A 23088-nucleotide genomic window follows, 5' to 3' on the forward strand; every position below is an offset into this window, starting at 1 on the left:
TCCAGAGAAATAAGCCTCTTTTTATTTCTGTATGTTGCGAGCACCGGTTCTTTGTTATTTTATGTGTGCCTTACCATGAGATTTGTTCAGCTAATTGTTCCCATCTCACCAGTGATCATAGCCACAGGGAGCCGCGTGTATGTGTATCAGGGACTGGTAGCTCTGTTCAGATTCTGATCTTCAGCCCCTGACAGTCGGCTCCTGAGAATTGCTGCTAACTGTCTGCTGGTGTTAAATATCGCTTTTGAATTTATGTTGGTCCCTGTTAAATGCTGAGTCCAGTCTTAATATTGTTTCCTCCCAGAATAAATCAATTTTCTATCTGGTACTTAACAGTGGTGCACAAATCATTCCATCCACACATTTTTAAGAACAAAATCCAATGGTTGGTTATTTGTCATTTGCTAAACTTGGCTTCAAAATTCTCGCGACCTCGCTTTGTTTCTTTTAAACAGCGATTAATACACAGTATTTTTAAACGCCGGGGCGTACGAATATATTTTCCTCTTTGCCAAGACTTGGTAACACTAGTTAGCGGCCCGAGTGTATTTACAAAGGGGTTTTGGACGGTGGGAATTGCTGAGAGTCCAGATTTGTGCAGTGTGTGGCTTGCTGGCTTGCCCTGTGCTCTGGGAGTGGACGCGGGGCAGTCGCATCGCTACATTACATGCATGAAGTGGGGAGAGGGGCTCCTCCGATCAGCATTAAAACCAAACGAGAGCTTAAGTCTGCAAATTCTCCACGTGCTGTTATTTTTTTAGGTCCGGACTGACAGTAGCCCAGTTGGAGTATGAGACAGAGGAAGGTCCCTTGTGTGAGGGGACGGGGAAAGAAAGTTTGGTTGTGCAGTTGCTATTGCAATGTGTGGGACTTGCTGTGCACGGCAAGAATCCGGCAGTGTCTTTCTCTGAACAGGGGGTGGATCTGCAGCCTGGAGCATGGGGTCAGGCCAGGGGTTAGTGCCCATCAGCTGCTTGCGCATCCAAAACGCTGTGTGGAATAACATCACAGGTGTCGAGCAAATTTAATAGGCGGAGGGGCTGCGGAGGGGACGTTCCTTTTGGCTTGTACTGTCTATCTGTTGTGGGGGAAGGAAACCTGTTTCAAGAAACACTTGATCTGCACTTTGGTGAAATAATCTAAAGTGTGCGGCGGGTGGGAGACCTTGACTGCAGTGGAACTTGTCTCTAGAGACAGCCTGAATTCACAGAGCCGGTGTCAGAATTAAGCTGACGTAAATTGGTGTATATTCTGATGTTTGTGTATCATTTTGCGGAGGGGAAGGTTAAGTGGATCTCGTGGTCAGCAATGTCCAACCACAAAAAATAAAATTCAACCACTGAATGGAAAAATCTGCCCTGTTAAAATTGGCTTTGTATGCGTGTGGATTCTAGTCTTGAGTTATGGCTCGGCTAGGGATCTTCATCTATTAATCATGGAAGCTAGTTATTTATTCAGTTTCCATAGTTTCAAAGCCTCTGATAGTGTTTTAGTGTCTTGGGAATGGCTCGAAATACAGTTGGGCCGCATGTTCACAGCCTTTCTGGTAGCAATCTGGACCTTTTTCATTGTTTTTAAATTAAAGAAGCTTCCGTGTTTCAGGCGACCTCCTTCCTTCTATCCTTGCTCCTGTGGGAACTTTGGGTACAGAGACCTGATTTTCGTTGCTGCTGGTGCGTTTGGGCAGCAGAAACATTTTTATTTATCGAGTGACACATGTAGAGTAAAATGATGGGCTCTCCAATCAGCAGTGAGTATTTGCAGAAAGCCAGTCATGATTTCATGATTATTCATCAGCAGATGCTATGTTTTCTCATTACAACCTTATGCCGGAAACAGATATTCCATATGGATGTGTCTGGCACTTAGAAGTGTTAACCCAGCTTTTTGATCAAACTGCTCAGTGGCTTTCCCATAGGCCACGACTGAGTGACAGGCTGGCTCATTTTGTGAAGCAGAGCCCCGTACGTGTCTGAGGACGTTGGTGTTTGTATACACGAGGGTGTGTTTATATCTAAGTTCCACACTCTTACGTTCTTGTCACAGAAATTGTGACTGCCCTTTCAGAAAAGGATTGTGTCATCATGTGAGGTGCAATCAACGTTCTACCTACTCCCCATGTTATGCCAAAGGGATGGGGCTTGCTGGTCCTTCCAGTTTTCCCTCCTTTGCCCTCTTTTTGTTCAGTGCGCCATCTAGTGGCCTGACCAAGAATTGGCGCACACCACTGGGGCCAGCTGAGTTCAAATCACAGTCGAGACGACGATTCAAGGTGGGACTCTTTGATACTGTGACTCGTGCATTGTGCCGTTCTGAGCTATCACGTCACTTCGGAGAGGAATGAGTTAACGAAGCCCCAGTATTGTTCTAATATATTAGGTTGCAGTGGTGTAATAAAATGTGTCCTTGCAATTCTTTCACTGTGATGCGCTTGGAGGGGGAAAGAAACTGTAATGTTGTGATCTGATGTGAGTGAAACGTTACTAGATCAAAGGCTGGCCATGCACACGGGGTTGCGTACATAAACCAGACTGACGAGTGCTCCTGAATTCTGCACCGAAAGTGCTCGGGCTGCTTTTGGAATGTAGCAGGGCAGACAAAATGTTGCTGTTGTATCATCAAAAAGTAAGTTGAGCTTCTCCGTAGCTGATGTTACTTTTATCGAACGCTTTCTTCACTCGGAATCATAGAGCTGGTTCGTAGGCTTGGTAATTGTTGAATGCATCTTTATTTTGCTCTGCACATGCTTGTAATTCGGTACTGTTGTGATCCTTGCAGCAACATTGTTCGGCCGCGAATGTGTCTGCAAATGCCAGCTTGTTTGTGATTTCATACGTTTTATCAAAATACAGAACAATAGAATTTTAAAATGCAAATGTTTCCTGGGCATGTCAAAGTTCTTAAGAAATTTAAGTCTGAGTGGCAGCACACTTTCTTGGTCCCTTGCTTTGGTCTCCGCACACTCCACGTTAGCATCTTCAATGGATTGTGTATTTCTTTATTGCAAACCTTGTTAATTTTGTTTGTTTGTTGAAGATGATTGCCTATACGCATCCCAAGAGTCAGGACTGGGTAAAGTGCCATCTGTAAACATAACGCTGCAAAAACTATTTCAGCCGAGAGAAGTGAAGTCAAGTCTTGCGACTATGTGTGAACATGAATGGCTGATGTCAATGTATGTTTTGTTTGAGAGTTTTTATTTCTTTTTTGATGCTTTATTTACATTGGAGCATATCGTCTATTAGCCCTGTTTATTTGACAAGCAGCATTGTCGGATCATTAAAGTGTGGAAGCAGGCCATTCAGCCCATCAAATCCACAGCAACCGTCTGACCAGTATCCCACCCAGACCAACCGCCCCCTCCCCCGCTGCAATCCTGCATTTCCCATGGCTAAATCACTTAGCCTGCACAGTCATGGACAGTATGGGCAATTTAGAATGATCAGTTCACCTAACCTGAATATCTTTGGACTGTGGGAGGAAAATGAAGCACCAAGAGAAAACTCATGTGGACAGGAGGAGAATGTGTAAACTCCACACAGTCACCTGAGACTGGAATTGAACCCCCAGGTCCCTGGCACTGAGGGAGCAATACTAACCACTGAGCAACTGTGTGGTTAATTTACCTTTTTTGTTGTGTATCTTGTTTTGAATAAATCAACTTTTGGCTTCTCTTCCAAGCAACACTAGGAAGGTGAGATTTAGTCAAAGCTTCTGTGACTGTACTTTGTTCATTTGTTAAATGCGGATTTTTGGCTCCAGATAACTTTTAATCAAATGCAAGCATGCTAAATCAGATTTACCAAACATCAACAGGCAGAATCCTTAGCAGCAGAGCAAAGCTTTTTAACATCCCCACTGAGTGAGAATTTTAATCACATAATGAACTAGAACCAATTCACTGGCAAGATGAAAGAATTCACCCCATCTGTGTGTGAGATGCTGCAAAGTCACAATGCAAGAAATCTTGAAACACATTTTTTGAATATGCTATGCACTTGAACTGCTATTGCAAATGCTTTAACTAATGTACCCATCCAGCACAGTAGGCAAAAAATGCAGATCACACATATGATTACAGGAGAAAAAAATCACCATTTTCCAACAAGTTATAAAATCAGACTTGTAGACTCGAAGAAGTAGGATAGTTAAATGCAGTCATCAACAACACTAACAAAGGAAACAGCAAATAATCAATGTTATTGAGATCCGTTTTTGCAGCATTTTTATTGTGCTGTCCCCCATTTTTAAAATTACCAGCCAAATAAATCAATCCACTAACATTAGATTACAAAGGCTTGCTTTGGATTTTCTTGAAGCGTGCTGAAAAATACATTGTCCCAGCCATACGAAATGGAAGTAACAATCAAGTATTCAAGAAAAGAGGCATAAACTTTAATTTTTAACAAGTTATAGCTTTCATGACCAGATAAAACATGCAACAGCTGAGATGATATTTCACTTCAAACAGTGCAAAGCACATATAGCTTTCTGAATAAATTCAGGTGTACAGCCTTTGAAGATGTAAAAGTCAATTGCCTAATTGAAACGGAATTAATGGCCCTCGGCTGAGGAGATTTAGCATAGTGGCTGCAATTGGTTTCAATTTCTGAGCAGGGAAGAAAATAATTGTGAAAGAGTTCATTGTATATGATCATGGAGTGGGACTGGATAAGGGTTCAGTTGTAAAATCTTCCATGGTCGAATACCATAACCAATTCTTGATGTCAGGGTTGAATTTGAATAAAGATTACAGAGAAACTTGATTTGTAATAGAGCAAGTATCCAATCAATGCCCTTTTGGAATGTGGGAAAGAGAAGGAATATGTGGGCAGCAAGCGAGCTGTTGTATTGCATTGATAATGAGGCAAAAGGCCTGGGTTCAAGTCCTACCTGCTCCAAACGTGTGTCGTAACCTGAGCAGGTTGTTCAAAAAGAGAATCTGTAAGGACAGCAATGAATTTTTAAAAATAGTTTTTTTCCTGTATGATAAGCTTGCTTAATCAGTGCAGCTCTGAATGAAAATTACAAACTTTACAAAATTCTGTGGTGTAAAAGCTGGGAAAAATCCTTTGTTAATTATAAAGGCAGTATGTCGTAGCTTTCAGCAAAAAAAGGCCCACAGCTTGCTATGAAAAATACTCATCAAAGATGTGTTTCAGATTACTAGTGAAACAGGAAATTTCCCAATTGGTGTCATTCGCAATAAAGACGTCAATTACACTTGTAGCTGTTAATCAAAAGTATAGACCTTGAGAATTGTAACAGTAAAGGAAAAGAGGTGAAAGGGTAGTTAACACTGCTTAAACTCTGCTAGTGGACACACTACCCTCTAATGTTTGAATGTATGCATTGCATTTTGTAGGAACTCTTGGCAGCAAGGGGTGTGTGATAAAAGGTTGCAGATGTTGATTCTATCTAAACTCCTTAAATCAATAAAATCAATTACATTACAAGAATAATGAGGATTCATTGCGCATGAGCTATAGAATGGCTGTCCTGTTACTCTACATAAATCACTCAATGCAGAAAAGTAATTTAATGGTGCATTGGGATGTTTCATTTTGAAATGTGCTATATAAAAGTCATTCCAGTGTTGTGAATGAACATTTGCTATGTTAACAGATTGACATGAATTCTGATTCCAATCATAAAAATTACTCCACAATTTCTTTTAAATATTAACAATTACCAAAATGGACATTCCCCGAAAATGTTTACTGTATTAGGCCCAGTTTGATTTTTAATGTTTTCATTCTTGCTCGAACCTACTTTTTCCATATCATGGTGGTGGGGGCTATTTGGGTGATTTTGGCTCACCTTTGTATGGTTACAATACTTTTCTTAGTTTGGCTGTAGATATCAATTACAAGCAGCAAGTGTTGTGGCAGTAAGGGCAACCCCATCACAGCTGAGACCAAGCAGACCCTCTCCCAATGGCCACACATGGTCTTTGCAGCAGACATCATTGGATGATGATCACGTGTGGAACCTTGGTTGCTGCCACCCACACCCACACCTTCACTACAGCCAGCAGACTGTCAATTCGAAAATGCCAGTCACCATACTGATGAGATCAGATAATGAAGTGCATAGCAAGTTCTGATCTCTCTGACTCAGTGGAATAGCAGCGGAAAATCTACGAATGAAGACACATGGGAAAATTTATCCCTAGTTTTGTGCTATCACTAAAGACTAACTACAGCCCCATTGGGGCTCTGATACTGCAGTGATAAGAGCCAGCAAATAAATATGGTGTGGGTTGCAATCACAGAGTGGTATTGCAGAGTGACAACAGCCCAGGTTAATCTTAAGGGGCTGAAAGAAACACACTCCTCCTCTGGCTTCCACAAAAAAAATGAAAGCCAATTCTTCCAGACCTCTGGAGCTGTTGTCCTTTAGAATCATCATGTGTTACACACTTCAGTTCCAATCTAAAATGGAAGTCATTGCGCATGTCAGAAAGGATTTGTCATCTGAAAGAAACAGATGCTTTGGCAGCTCAACCATGTTAGCACTAGTAAAAGCAAATTGAAATTGACCCCATATTGTTTTAAGTAAGGCCAAAGCTTGCAGGGAACTGAAAAAAAAAGTTACCTTTGACAGATTGAGAAGGTTCAGTATTGGAAGTGTATAGGATTTGTAGTGATTCTTTCAGGGCATATTTCCATTGACACAGAAGCATGTGTTTTTTTTTTAAAGTTCACATATAGTCCAACAAATTCAACAAAGCTCCAGCTTGCTGCCAACTTACACTATTTAATAAACAGTTTGATTACTTCACTCAGGCACTGGACCCTAGATTTTTTGATCTGTGTTCTTCCACCCATAGCACTAACCTTTCTACAATAGAATAGTTAACAGCAATTAGAAAATCTAGCTCTCCGCATTAGCTTGTAATATTGTAGCAAGTATCCTTGTTGCGCAGTCAAATCATTCTGATTGCATCATTGGCAAAGACTTGGCTTCAGAGGTCAGACAGAGAGAATTATGTCCATTCCATACTGACAGGTTAAAAGTAAATTCATCCAGACAATTGGCACAGTCTGAGGTGTGGCATTTAGAGAGTTAAGAGGTTTTATGGTTGTTCAGGGCTGGAATTGCTATCCTGCTATAAATCTATCAATTACTGAGTCATAGGAGTTAGTGAAAAGGAATGCAAAGTTTGTAATTTAATTCTATCTGCATATTTATCTGTGGTTTCTGAGGTGATGATGCTTCACCCTTTCAGTACAGTAGTTCATGCTGGGTCTGGACATTAAATGCTGATCTGAATTTTGATTTGGAACCAACCTGAAATGGATTTGCTCAGAATTCAAACATTAGAAAATTTACATTAAGATCATTTTGCCTCTTAATCCTTTGAAAGCATTCTGTCAAGCATACACATTTTTATTAATTGATCACATAAATAACACCCACACTAATAACACTCAAGCACCAAATGCTTATTGGATATTTTCCTATGTCGAATGCTAGCCAGACTTTTTTTCCAAGGAAATTTGTCTTGCAAATGATGGTTTAATGATCAGTGGTTATCTGGTGTCTGTGGGGTGGTGGAAGAGAGATCTTTATCCACTAGTTCGTTGAAGCTGATTTTTGCTTTTGTAATTTTTCTCCAGAAAGGTTTTCCTCACTAACCATGTGCACTGACTGCTTGCTTTTATTGGTGTATATCAAGATGTATACAGCAAGGAATCTAAAAATCTGCGTAAGCAGCCTGATTATGACTTGAATTTTAAATGAAGCTAACATAAGCATTTGGAATCTGAAGGTTTGTTGAGAACTATTTAAAAAAAGCACACACAATTGCCCAGGCTGGACAAAAGGTTTTCATGAGTTGGAAAAGTATGGAGATCGTTCAAATATCAGTTATATAAGGAGGTATGAAACATGTGAGTCTGCCTTACCTTGTACTCAAGTTGATAAGGTCTGCTGGAAATATATCGCAAAGCAGTGAGCATATGTGGAAAGAGATGCAACATGACGGTCTGTTTTCCAATATTTTTTCAATTCAGATTTTCAGCATCCACAGCATTCTGACAGTTCTTAAGGCCTATATGGGGTGTAAAAACTTTATTTATGTCTTGTGCAATATTTCATTTTGTCACCATTTGTGGATATGCACAGAGATTTATGTTTGTACACTAGCTGTATGAAAATTTGTTCCTTGTAAATGTTTTTGATTTTGCTACAATTGACAAGCAGAGCAAACCTCCCCATCTGTAATGGGAAAATGCTTGTACACTTGGCCTGTGCTCACAAACTACACTGGAAGTGCTATAGCTCTGCACAAAGTTGATCCAGTATATTAAATTTTGTCCCTATCGTGCGGATGTTGATTTCTAGCAGACATTTTAAAAAGCATTAATTAATCTGGTATCTTGTGGAGGTATCTATTTCTTGTATGTAAACTTTGATTTTTTTTAAAACCTATTCAATGGTGAGATGTGGGTATCATTGCAGGGCCAGTATTTATTGTTCATAGATTGTGAACTCTGGTTGCAACGTGAATGGTGATGGAAGGATTAAATGCTCGAAGTGGTGGATGGGATGTGAATCCATTGGGCTGCTTTGTCCTGGATTTTTTCAATCAGTGAGTGCTGTTGTAGAGGTACTCATCAAAATAAGTGCAAAGTATTTCATCAAACTCCAGACTTCTGCCTTGTTTGTTGATGGTGGACAGGCTTTGAACAGTGAGGAGCTAAGTTACTCATGACTGAATTCCAAGCCCCCAACCTGCTACTGTAGACACAGAATTTGTGATTGTTCTAATTTAGTTTTTAGACAGTGGTGACCCAAGAAACTTGTTAGTGAGCGTTTCAGTGATAGTGCTATTGAATGTCAAGGGAAGTAATTAGATTGCTTTTGATTTGATCATTAACTGCACTTATGTGGTACAAAAGTAACTTGCTACTTAAGCAGGATCTGGAAAATATTCAAGCTTGCATTATATAAGAAAGTGCAGCTTCATTATTGAGTTTTCTGCACCGCGTACTCAACTATTTCTTGATTATCGTGGGGTTGACTTGAATGGGCTTCTGTGATCATCCTGGGAGTGAGCTGAATTGGATCATATACTTGGCTGAAAATGTTTTCAAATTTTCTAGCCTTGTCTTTTTTACAGTACTGAGTTGAGAGTATGTTGGTGGAAGAGCACAGCAGTTCAGGCAGCATCCGAGGAGCAGGAAAATCGACGTTTCGGGCCGGAGCCCTTCATCAGGACTTTTTTACAGTCCTGCTGGGTTCTACCATGGTTGAGGATGTGAAGTTTGTGAAAACATCTTCCATTAATTAACTGTCTTATGACCAACAAAGGCAGGATGTGACAGGGCTACAGAGTTTTGATTTGATCCTCTATAGAATCATAGAGTCAGACAGCATGGAAACAGACCTTTCAGTCCAACTTGTCCACACCAACCAGCCTTCCCAATCTGGCCTAGTCCCATTTGCCAGCATTTAGCCTATATCCCTCTAAACCCTTCCTATTCATATACCCACAAATTGCCTTTTAAATGTTGTAATTGTACCAGCTTCCACCACTGCGTCTGGCAGCTCATTACATACATGCATCACCCTCTGTGTGAAAATGTTACCCAGCACATCTCTTTTTAAATCATTCCCCACTTGTGATTGGTCTCCTTATTTAAGGAAGAATGTAAAAGGATTGGAAGCAGTTCAGGGAAGATTTACTAGACTAATACCTAGAGGGGGAAGGTTACCTTATGAGGAAGGTTGGCCAGGCTCGACCTGTATTCACAGCAGTTTAGAAGAGTAGGATGTAACTTGATTGTGGAGGGCACAGATCAGCTGCTATCTTATTGAATATATGAGCAGGCTCCAAGAGTCAATGGACTACTCCTGACTTCTGTGTTTACGCACTGGCAAGTCCCTGAAGAAATATATGTTCCAATTTGATCACCCCATATTCTTCGAAACTCCTATTCCACACGTCTGGTAAACGGATTGTAATCCATGTAGGCCGCAATTATTTCCTTTTTTAAATGAGGAAACAATGACTCTCATTAATGTCCGGCATAATTATTACAAATTCTCCTCACCCTTGCCGAGTAATCCTTTTGTAACAAAAGCTAAGATACTTTTTACCTTAATTGCCTACTGACTTGCTTGAAGGCTAACCTTTCTCTGATTCATGTATAGTCCACAAAGATCCCTGGGAATCACTTCTCTTTTTTTACTCAACAAACGCTCTGCTTTTTACTTTTCCTCCCAAAGAATTACTTCACGTTCTGCTAATATTCTGTCGGGGTTTTATTTGGCAAACGTCACCTCCATTGCTTCCTTCCCCACCCCATACCCTTTCCTCTCTTCCTCAATCCCTGATACTGAGCCAGACTGGGTGATCGACTTTGAATCTCTATTGCACATGGTACGCTCTTGTACCCCATCCCCGGGCCGTGAAAAACGAGCAGCACTCCATCAAATGCTGTAAGATTTTGGGGTATTGTGGACCATGGGGGCTTTGAAAAGGATTGCTGTGATGATATTGCCAGGTCCTATATGAGCTGCCCTGTCACTCTCTCCACTTCAACTCCATGAGCCTCCCGCGGGGCGAGGGGGTTACTGAGCTGCTCACAGCGCGTCTGCAGATGGAAACGGGCGATCATAGAATATCCAATCCCGCCTTCCAGGGCGAGAAGAAGTCCAGTCGTTGTTTTCTCGAGGCGCCTGAGTACTGAGCAGAATTTAAGTAGGAAATGTTTCTCAGGGGCCTTTTCATATGATAATTTCTGAGGGGAAGATGCTGCTGGTTTCTAAAACCCCCAGTCTGTTTCATCTGGTCCAAGTTGTCACTCTGGGTGCAGGGAGTGACAGTGTTTGCAATGGGAAGGTCTCCCTGGGAAGACAGCACTTGTTCGGGATGGTTAAAAACGTGCTTGGTTTGCAGCACTGGGCGCTGCCGCTTCTGTTTGTTTGACGGGAGGCTTTCTTTGAACGTGAATAGCACCAAAGTCCCAAAGCTGCCAAGATTGGAAAAAGAAACAGCGCTGGAAGGTCGCAGTTCGGCAATAAGAACAAAAAAAATTGCTGTGCCTGGTTCACTCATTCTTTATTGAGATGGGAGGGGATTGAGTAATAGTCCTGTTTTTAGGGTCTGCTTGTTATCAGTGTGAAGGATGAGAGGGCTCCTCCTCAATCCTGTATACACAGGGCTTTTTTGCGGAAATTAAATATTCGCGTTTCTTAAAAATCTTGCTTCCACTTTTTCAGCAGTGCGGTGCAGTTAGTAAAACAATGAGCTCTACTCTTTGCAAGCTGCAGATTCACTGAATCCGCTTGATTCCATCCTTATTCACTGTTCGCAAAAACAAACCCTTTGCAGAATCGCCTCATTAAAAATCAGCGCCTGGGATGGTGTCAACGGTTAAGTCGACTGGGTGACCTTGACTGGGTCTGTTTTTGCAAATACTATTCATATTAGTTTGAATTGGTTTCATCTGGTAAAGCTGCACCAGCAAGGGTGCTGGGAGGAAAACTGCTGAGGTTTTCTGTGCATTTTTTTTTAAACAACCTATCCGAGTATGCAGATATGTCGTTTTTTTAATCAGCCGAGAAGTTTCTGCTTCTATATTTCCTAATTGATTGTGAATACGTTTTCAATTCTGAAAACTCACTGGAGCACAACTGGAATTTGTACAATTGATTTGGGCCAGTGTTAGGATTGGAGGCAGACAAGGACAGTTCTGTGATCAATCCATCTGAAGTCTCACCAAAACTGTCGCTGTGAACCCTAAATTAGGACATTTACAATAATTTTGTGGAGCATATGTTCTGATCAGTGGCTTTGAGGGCACTGTGACACTCAATATCCATAGGTACAAGTTTTTAACAACTGTTCAATCTCCCTGAAGTTTTAATCATTCTACCACTTTGCATATTATCTGTAGTTTCATATTTGCTGTTAAGTACATTGAAATGGTGGAAAATATAAACCTATAACATAAACTAAACTCATCTTCTCTTGGAGAATGCAGCCTATAACTGGATTCTACTTTTTTTTTCTCGATCAATCACCACTGACGTTTTGCTAACACAAAACTTAATATTGATAAAGCTGCATAATGGTCTGAGTTATTTGTGACAATGGTAGGTTTTGATGTTTCTGTGCTTTCAGTTGATAGAACATCTTTTGAAAGTGTCAATCACCTTTTATAACTAATTGGAATTCCTGCCAAATCGTTAAAGACAACACACGCCAGAATGAATTGTGTTATAGCAATACCTCCTATCTCTATACATTCGAGGTTCCAGTATTGGAAAGAGAATCTGGTTAATGAGCTTTTTGTCAGTTATAACAACAACAAAGCAATCCTCCAAAAGGGATTGAGGGAGAGCTTTTAAAAAATAAGTTCTTGATTTTTCTTTAGTCCCAATCACTCATTTGTAACAGGCTGAATCAACTAACCTAGATACAGCTGTCTCGATCGATTTATGACAGGAACAGTACTAAAACATCTGCAAGGCTTTAGTCCTGTCAAGCCTAGTAACTCCTTATACATCTTTTGCAGAGCTCCACCTGACTCTGTCATGAATAATTAGTACTTCAGTCTGGCAGCTAAGTGCATTTTGCAAGTTTGTCACATGATGTGGAAGAAAAGGGCAGTAAAGGATAAAGCAATATTGTTGATAATTATTTATGAAAGTATTTACTGTAAACCCTCCCCCCACCACCACCATCAATGAAATGCCCGACTGTTTAACGTGGAGACTACCATTCTGAATTGTTAGGTATTCATGACCTAGATATTCTTTCATGTGTAAGTTGTACCTGGATTTATTTATAGCTCTTTACTTAAGAATAGTTACTAGGTAGCGACAAATACAGTATACATAAGGACTGCTTCTCTTTGAAGAAAACAATTCACATTAAATGTTAATTTCTTTCATTTTGATTTCTGTCTGCAGTGATGAGATTAGACTGGAATTGAAATTAGAATTACTGCACCTCCTGTTCAAAACATTGGTTAAAGAGTTAGCATCATGTTAGAAGTTGTCCTTTTTCACCATTCTTGCAAGCATGTGATCTGATAAAGCACTATTTATTACCCCCAGAACTCTCAAATGTACTTCCCAGGCAGCAATTACTTATTGAAATACAGTCTCTGAATGTAGAAAAATGCAGCAGCGAGAGGTTGCAAGTGGTGACTGAGGCAAGTAATGAATTTCTTTTTAAAAAATGTGATGGTTGAGCGAGAGGGCAGGGGCCCAGTAAATTACTGTACTGGACAACCTGCTTTTCCCGAAGAGCTGTGGAATTATTTAAAACACCTGAACAGCTTGCCAATCTGGAATTTAACATCTTGTTTGCAGGGTAATGCCTCTAATAACTCAGCACTCGCATTCATCTTACTAGTGGGGCCAGCCTGGATTCTATGCTCAAATGTTGGAGTAGCACCTGAAACCACAGCCCAGTGATCCAAATCATGAAGAAATAGTTGAGTGTATTAAAGTGGAATTTCCCCTATGGCTCAAATTTGAAAGTCCAGCAGTGAGATCTTTACTGGGGTAGTGGTAAGGATGCTTGCAGTCCCATCTTGTGCATAGCTCATTTCATGACTTGTGCAAAACCCCTTTAAACCCAAACTTGCCAAGTTACTCCTGTTCATTTCGTCACATTGATGTTGAAGTGAGCAGTATTGATTTTGGAAAGGTATTTTATAAACTCTGTGGAATTTGGCTGACAGAATGTAGAAAAAGTGCTTGTGTATCCAAGCAAACTATGACAATTGCTTATCATTTGTGTTTGCTTTCGATATTGAAGGCTCGAAATGTTGTTTCATGTGGCCTCTCAGGGAGGTCTTGTGGCACCACTGGTCATGTCCCTGCCTCCAAACCAGAAGCTCTGGATTTGAGTCCCACTCTAGAACTTGATGGCAAAGGTGGCTAAACAGTATGGGTATAATCCTGTAAATCGTAGCATGTGGTAGGGGTAAGATTAGGAGAGATTCCTGGTCAGTCATGTCATAGAAATTGGAACTCCTACCATCACTTTTTAGCTCCATGCTGCAAAATGCATGTAAAAGTGCATGTCGGTTACTAGTTCAATTGCTGGGACCTTGCACAAAAAGTTGGTCTTCTCAGTTATCTGGTCAGCCATTGTTGATCAGAACAGTGTACCTGCACAGTTAGATGCTTGTTCCAGCTTTGGTGGATTCTGGACCTGCCTTCTTGCCCTACTTTTGGTAGATACCATAGCAATGTGGGTTGGACCTGCTTTTAGGTACAGTGCAATATGAATTAGTAAACAGACAATAAGCATTCACAAAACTTTCCTGCAATTGCTTTTGAGCATGTGGTTGACTTTGGTAGCTGTTTTATTACTTGTAGTATTGTAGCTGAATACCGGACCAGTTACAATGCTTGCCCTTGTGCCAGCGAGAGGAAAAGTTATTTTTTTAAATTATTATTATTATAGTAATAGAAACAGTATATTGGCACGCATAGTTTACTGTCTTCAATGAAATCATGATGAATTTTGGGTGCAGTCCATGAAGTTGCATAATATCATCATTTGAATCACTGGTTTTCATGCTCTGAAGCCGAGGGTATTTTGCCTTCAGGACTGGAAATCCAAGAGAATTTACAGCCATGATAGATTCGTAGGCTCGTAGACTGGCCAAAGCTATTAACAACCGCTGATATTTCGTAACAGTGCTATTGGAAGCCAGTCTGTCAATCTAAGACTAGCTTGAGGGACAAATTTCTAACCAGAGAACTGTATAAAGGACTGCTGTCGGTTTATACTACCTTGCATTGAACAATTGTTGTGGCATTGCTATTAACAAGAGTTCAGTAACAAGAGGGAAGCCAGGCAATAAGTTCCTCTTTCCAATTAGTTACTTTGGATGGTCAGAGTAAGACCAGATTGATATTTTCCTGTAAGTTTAGTTGACCGCAGTCATGGTCGAGAACTATTGGTTAATTTTGAAATACTATTTGCTGGATTCACTGTTAATTTATTTTAACGGCTGGCATTTGCTCAAATATATTCTCACTAATGTTAGTGGCTTGTTATGGTGAACTGAATTTTATGTGTTCTTGCAGTCTGATGTGGAGCAGGTCATAGAGAAACAGCTGAATCATGCTGAGCACCCTTGGCTTATTTGATGGCACCATCTGGCTTGTCAGTTTCAGCCTGGATTATCTCCCTCTGATATTCCCATTTAATGTCACAGTTTATGTGAATAGACACTGCAATGTAATGATATACCTCAGTCGATATTATACACATAGAGACTCACAAATAATTCTATGATTTGGAGATGCCGGTGTTGGACTGGGGTGTACAAAGTTAAAAATCACACAACACCAGGTTATAGTCCAACAGGTTTAATTGGAAGCACACTAGCTTTCGGAGCAACGCTCCTTCATCACCTGATGAAGGAGCGTCACTCCAAAAGCTAGTGTGCTTCCAATTAAACCTGTTGGACTATAGCCTGGTGTTGTGTGATTTTTGACTTAGAATAATTCTATGTGTAACATAGACATTTAAAACGAATGCATTCACTTGTACGCATCTATTTGTTTTTCAGTATCATGTTTTAGGAATAACAGATTTGCCGAATTATAATGATGCACAAAGAGACCATTCAGCCCATCATATGGGGCAATATGATGGCTCAGTAGTAACTACCGCCTCACACGGCCAGGGACCAGGTTCAGTTCCAGCCTCGAGTGATTGTGTGTATTTGCAAGTTTCTCCCTGTGTCTGTGAGGGCTTTCTCAGGATGCTCTGGTTTCCTCCACAGTCCAAAGATGTACAGGTCAGGTGGATTGGCCATAGGAAATGCAGGGTTACAGGGATAGGGTATGGAGGTGGGTCTGAGTGGGGTGCTCTTCAGAGGGCCGGTATGGACTTGATGAACCAAATGGTCTGCTTCCACACTGTACGGATTCATGATTTCTATCCTTATCTTTAATAATATATGTACTGGGTCTCCTAATGAGCATTATGACTTAGTGGCACTTTCCCTACCCTTTGCATTATTTCTAGTCGGATAATCATCTAATAACAACTTGAATACCTCCACCACAATACCAGGTGGGGAATTCCAGATCCTAACTTGCTTTGTGAAAAAGTTGAAGACTTGCATCCAAAGCTTTTAATTAAAGAAAATGACTAGAAGTGGCCAAGTTAACTTCTTATTTGAAAACTGGTCTCAAATATCAAGTTGGTCAAATATTAGTTTCTGCAATTAAAACACTTGATATGTTAGGACATCTTCAGGATTGCTTTTTATTTTGTTTTCTTTTTATATTTAAAGCTTCGTTTTCTATGCAGGGTGTTTTGAGAGAATGTGACTTCACCTAGGCAAAGAACTTTTCCTCTTCGACCTGCATCATTCCCCTCCAACTGTTACCAGTTCTGTTTCATCATCCTATTGATAACAATCACTTTTTGATGGGACAAGTCAGTCTGTGTGTCCTGCACCTGCTGTTGTGGCCAACAGTTGCCAATGCTTGTCCTGCAGATAAGGAGCAAATTGGAGTGACGGGCCTCCCTGCTGTTTGACCCAACACCATCTGTTTGAAGCAAAGAGAATTTTGTTGCCAACTCTAACAAACTACTTATAACTTGTCTGTCTTTTTTGGAAAATGTCTCTTAAAGACCCAATGTCCAACTTATCCTATTTATCATCACTTGAATAAACTCACTTGCACCTTAATTAACAGCAAGATAGTCCACAGGGCTAGCTTCTAGTTGTTGTAGATTAAGTAGAACAATTTAACAGAACAGTGCAAAACTAGAAACACAAAAGTATTTCCAGTTCTTTATCTCGAACAGATCAGGCAGCATCAATAGAGGAAGGGAAGTCATAAAATCTTACAGATGTACAACATGGAAACAGACCCTTCAGTCCAACTCATCCATGCCGACCAAATATCCCAACCCAATCCAATCCCACTTGCCAGCACCCAGCCCATATCCCTCCAAACCCATCCTATTCATATACCCAGCCAGATGCCTCTTAAATGTTGCAATTGTACCAGCCTCCACCATTTCCTCTGAGGAGAAAGTGAGGTCTGCAGATGCTAGAGATCAGAGCTGAAAATGTGTTGCTGGAACAGCGCAGCAGGTCAGGCAGCATCCAGGGAACAGGAGAATCGACGTTTCGGGCATAAGCCCTTCTTCAGGAATCCACCATTTCCTCTGGCAGCTCATTCCATACACGCATCACCCTTTGCGTGAAAAACGTTACACCTTAGGTCGCTTTTGTATCTTTCCCCTTTCACATTTATTCAGTTTAAGAACTTTCACTTGATGATGTGATATATGAAATTTTGATAGACTGACTCATGCTTCCCTGTTGATGTGGCCTCGCCCTTAGGTATATCGATGCTTTTCTGGCCTTTCTTTTCTGGAATTTGCTTTCAAATTTCTAACATCTAGTGTATTTTTTTTGCAAGGGATTATCAAGGGAATTACAGAAGTTGGCTTTTTGTCTCAAAGTAGGGGAAAGTAACATTCTGTGTTTGTGAGGGATGAACTTCAAGGATTGTTTTGTGTAGCTGCTTGTTATTTTTCACAGTGCAGTGTTTAAAAAGGAGCAGTCTTTGCTTCTGCTACTGAACAAATAACACAAGATATCCTCAAAATAATAATGTTTTCCTCATAGAATCCCTACAGTATGGAATCAGGCCATATGGCCCAACGAGTCCACACCAAGCCTCCAAATAGCACCTTCCCCCGCCCCCACCCCCCAATTGTGCACCTATAACCCTACATTTCCCATGGCCAGTCCTAGCTTGCACATCCCTGGAGACTTTATGGGCAATTTAGCATGGACAGTTCACCTAACCTGCATGCATTTGGACTGTGGAAGGAAATCAGAGCACTTGAAGGAAATCCACACAGATTCCGAGAGAATGTGCAAAATTTAAGCAAACTATGACAGCACAAGTGACGCATTCCAAAAAATCTCTTTACGATTGCAATACAAATGATTCATACTAAGAGTTGTGATAAAATATCTGATATGTTAGAAGCTAACAAATATTAGCATTGAAATGGATCATTGTTTCGTTATTGTTAAACAGTTTCTCATGAATGAGAACAGAAAAAATTATCTTGAACAGTACTGGATTGACTATCCATTCTGTTTGGTGCTTGATATGTAATTTCATTGATATCAATGGGTGGTAGTCTAACTTTCAACTGAATCAATACTATTCCATCTTGTATGCTAAGGCAAATATCTATTCCAACCTTGTTCAAATAAAACTAATTTTTGAGTACTGACTGTCTATTTGTTTAATTTTTGCAACGGATGTAAATTCAGTACATATCTCTAAAAGCTGATCTTTAAACAATTAATTATCTGATGCTGAAATTGCTGCATTGACAGTTCTTGACAAAAAATAAATTACTATGCAATTAATTGTGAGAAAGCCACTCAGGCGAACATTTGAATGGATCAGAAATTTTACACTATGAAAAGGACCAGAAAATTAATTGATGTGCTTTAATTCTGTGTGTGCATCAGCTTTATATTCCTATGTAATAACTGCAATGTATTTTCACAATGCACTTTAACACTGCAGCTTCATGAACATCTTGGTACTAATACTGCGCGAGTACAGGAAAGATCAAATCAGAAATCCTGTGTTCCATGGGTGGTATTATTCCACTCCCCAATGCAGTAGAAACCAGGTCATTTGCAATTATGTTAATAAATTGCAGACAGTCCAGAAATGCCATGTTTCAGTAATGAGGACATAATGTCAGCACTGTTTCCTACAGACCACTGAAGCTTTTATTGTTGATACAGTGATGTGTGTTGACACATCCCTGGTTCAGTCTGTACAGGCATACTTTAGAAATAAGCATACACTACAGATTAGGGGAATGTGCCTGACTTTGTACAGCATTAAAGATAGTGTTGCTTCAAAGTTATTTTAGATTTCTGAATTTTATCCCAAAGCCAGCACCAACTGTTTGTTGTTGTTATTACACCCTTAGAGTGCATGTACTGCACTGTATCGGAGCACAGTGATAAAGTCTGCTTCTATAGATTCACTCAAACTTATAGATGTGACCAAACTTCAAGAATCAGCCTCCTAAAGATCTGGTAAAATGTGGCTGCCAATTTTTGAGAGAAGCTAGTTTTGCTGATTTTCTCTAACTTGTTGTAGCAGATCATAATACTTGCTCACTGATTGAACGAAAAGGCAAAACAACCAAATCAAAAGGGGGCACAATGAGAAAACACCTTTTTATGACTAGTAACTCTTGTACCTTTGGCATAAATCTGTAAAAAGAGAATAATCCTTTTAAATGACTGAAACGGTGTTGAACTGCTTGTTGATGTGTTCAGATTCCTGAGTTTGGATTTTTGCACTGTCTTACAGGATGAATGATACTTTGAGCTCATTGGAATCTTGCTGTTTATGTCTAATATAGTTGGAAATTGATATATTCTTCTAATTGCTGAACAAATTGCCTTTGTGCTCTATTTAAAGGACATCTCAGAATGCTGCTTGTTGGTTCTTGCTTAGAAACAGAATGGAAAACCGTCAAAATGGATGTATGATGTTGTCATGATGAAAGAAAGTTTTACTCCCCTGCCAATCAAATGATCACCAAACTTATTTTGTCGAAAGCAATGCTTCTTGTATTTTCTGTCCTTTGGAACAAAACCTTTAAGACAAGGATAAACTTATTTCCCTTTTTTTGACTGACTGTAATAGTGTTAGTTGCTTAAATGCAGAATCAAAGGAAATATAGAACCGTGCTCAGTTGGCTGGATCATTGGTTTGCAGAGCAGTGTGATGCTAACAGTGTGGTTTCAATTTCCATCACTAGTTTGAGGTTACCTTGAAGTACTTCTCAACCTCTTCCCTCACCTGAGTTCTGGTGGCCCTCCGGTCAAATCACCACCAGTCGCTTCTCTCTGCTAAGTGAGCAGCACCTATGGTCTGGTAAGACTATAGCGACATAACAACAACAACTCAAAACCATTTATGTAGTGTGTTTCATCACCAAAGGATTACATAGGATATGTGGCACTAAACAGGCATACATAGCTGTCCATGCTGGAGTATATTTTCCACTCCAGCCTCCTCACTGTGATTTTCCATTCTCTTTTCTCTTATATGCTTGTAAGGTTTCAGTTACATCTGCACTATGTACATCAGCCATAAGATATAGGAGGAGAATTAGGCCATTTGGCCCATCACGTTTCTCATTCCCATTCTCCTCCCTTCTCGCGTAACCCTTGATCCTCAAGACCCTATCTATCTCTGCCTTAAATACGCTCAATGACTTAGCCTCCACAGCCTTCTATGGCAATGAGAGAGCAGGCTACAAGTGTAGTAGGGGAAAAGACTTGTTTGACTGCAAGTTTGTGGGGATGACAGAAGAGGGAGGCCACAAATGAGGGAGAACAGTTTTCCAACCTGTCTACAAATAAATATTCATTTACTGGGAGCCAGGAAAGCTTTAACATAATTTATTGAAAATGAATATGGAATCTCTAGTTTAAGACTGCATAAGTTCAGTAGCTCCTAAAATTTATTAGATGGAATTTCAGTGCACATTGTGTCACATATTAAATTTAAATCTGAGATTAACAAGCAGTAAAAAAGGTTGTAACAAGTATGTTTTAAATTTTGCAGTGTTGTGCATATATGATGTTATCTTTGTCCTTGCTATTTTGCAGGAGTTGTATTTAGGGTGATCACATCTGTGTTTAGAAGTGTGTGTCAGTTATTTTAAGAAAAGCTTTTGGTGCTAACTTATGCCATTTGTCTTGTGCCAAGTAAGTACGGAGCTATCTAGGGCTTTGCTTGTGTGGTTACAGCTTTACATTTTTAATTTAGGCTTTTTAATTTGGAGTTATTGGTTTATTTCATTGAATTCTGCTTCTGTATGAGTCTAAATACCCCGATGTCAACTCAAACAGCAAAAGTATGATTAGGTGATTGTATCACCTAATGAGTTAGTAGAATGAAAAGTGGCCCACTGTAAACCAAAAGGGCAGCCCTTGAAAAATGATTAAAGAATTTTTTTATGGTGTTGATTGTGGAATAAATATTGGTAATGATGCTGAGGATAACTTCATTTTTTTCAAAATAATGTAATGAAATCTTTTACACCCATTTAGGAAGGGCAGACAAAAAAGGGAAAGGAGATGGGTTAGCATTATTTGTAAAGAAATTCAATTCAATAGTGATGGACAATATTGGCTCAGAAAATCTGAGAAAATACTCATAAATAGTGAGAATCTATTTGAGTGGAGAGCGAAACACCAAGGGACATAAAAAGTTGTTGGCAGTTGTCTATTGGCCCCCAAACAGTAATGGAAATATAGGAGAAGGCAATAACCAAACATCAAAGATGCATGCAATAAGATTGCAACTAAAATCATGGGTAACTTTTTTTTTAGTTTGCGTATTGATCAGACAAACCAAACCTGAAATTGTATTGTGGAGGAGAATTTTCTGGAATGATAGTGTTTTTTTTTCAGATCAATAGATTGAGAAAGCAACCAGGGAGCAGGTGATTCTAGATTGGGTCTAGTGAGTCACTTGGGGGAAAAAGCAACTATAATATGATAGAATTCTTCATTAAATGAAGTATTTGAATCCAAAACCAGGGTCCTAAATCTTTAAAGAAAGGGAGCTATTAAGGGTATGAGGCACAAATTGGCACAAGATGATAGATTGGGCAACATTACTGAAGTTTGACAATGAATAGTCAATGGTTCATTTTTAACAACAATGTGCATGAATTAAAACAGATATTCTTGCACCAGACATGAATGACTAAGAGGAAATGTGGCCAAGGGATAGCATTGGATTCAAAGAAGATACATATAATAATGCCAGAAAAAAGAAGCAATCCTGAGGATTGGGCACATTTTAGAATAGTACGAAAAGGAGAAAAAAGTTTGTGATCAAGAATCGAGTACAACAGTAAAATTATAGGCAACAGAAGCTCTTATGGTCAATTTCTATAGATATCTGAAGGGAAAAAATAAGGACAAATATAGGTCCCTTACAATCAGAAGCTGGGATAATATAATGGGAGAACAAAGAAATACAGAAGAATTGAACATCCACTTTGGTTCTACCTTGACCAAAAAGGGCACTCTCAGTACCTCAGAAATGTTAGGACGCCAAAGGTTTAGTGAGCAGATAGAATTCAAGGAAATCAGTATTCGTAAAATCAAATGGTACTGCAAAAAGTAAGAGTTAAAGATTGGCAAATCATCAGAACCTTATAATCTACATCCTACAACCCTCTCCAGCTTGATAATAATAACTGGGTGACCAGGACACAGTATTCCAGAATAGGTATCACCAATGTCCTGCACAACCTCAACATGACTTTCCAACTCGTATACTAGTAGATTTTGCTGTAACCTTTCCACTACACTACTTCCTTTCCTATGTTTGTGTTCAGAATAGTGCAAAATCACTGGGAATGGTGCTAACAAGTCTGTTTTCTTTTTCCTGCATTCCTGTTAAAAATGAATACCATTTTTTTCAGGCTATTGACTGGCATTGTTGGTTTGAAAAGAAGTAGCTGCAGAGATGGTGATTATGTTAGTTGTAATTTTCCAAAATTCAGATTGGATTAGAATACCATAAATATAGCACCTTGATTCAAGAAAGGAGGGAAATAGACAGCAGGAAACTATAGGACAGTTAGCCTGACATCTGTCATGATAAGAACACTGGAATTCATTATTAAGGAAGCTGTAGTAGACAATTATAATCTGGTCACATCCACCTGGTTTATCATGGATCGCTTTTCACAAATTTTTAAAGCTCTTTCATGGGCGCTAAAGCAACATGAATAAAGGGGAGGCAGTAATGTAGTATATTTGGATTTCCAAAAGGCGCTAATGAAAGGCTATTGCACAAAACAAGATCTTGTGGTGTTGAAGTACTATATTGGCATGGATATAGGATTGACTAACAGGAAATAGAGTTCGAATAAATGGATCATTTTTTGGTTGGCCAGTTGTACCTAGTGGGGTGCCAAAATGAGCAGATCTGGTCTCTCAACTATTTGCATTTTTAAAAAAAAACTTTGATTAAGGAACTGAGCATACCTGTAGC

The 23088-nt window shown here is 39.7% G+C and overlaps 1 protein-coding gene across 9 annotated transcripts in view; it reads left to right on the forward strand.

Annotated features, from left to right (window-relative positions):
* Positions 1-23088, forward strand: part of sema6a (sema domain, transmembrane domain (TM), and cytoplasmic domain, (semaphorin) 6A) — a 154007-nt gene that overhangs the window by 58136 nt on the left and 72783 nt on the right. The window contains exon 1 of one of the 9 annotated variants that reach the window (XM_043711345.2): positions 2330-2625. The exons of the other annotated variants lie outside the window; for them this stretch is intronic. The gene's annotated coding sequence lies outside the window, so the exon portion shown is untranslated. Of the gene's footprint in view, positions 1-2329; positions 2626-23088 lie in introns of those variants that run through there. 9 annotated transcript variants of the gene reach the window in all.

Source organism: Chiloscyllium plagiosum, unplaced genomic scaffold, assembly GCF_037043375.1.
Source record: "Chiloscyllium plagiosum isolate Xiang-an unplaced genomic scaffold, Cpla_swu_hap1 HiC_scaffold_2, whole genome shotgun sequence".
NCBI classification, from domain to species: domain Eukaryota; kingdom Metazoa; phylum Chordata; class Chondrichthyes; order Orectolobiformes; family Hemiscylliidae; genus Chiloscyllium; species Chiloscyllium plagiosum.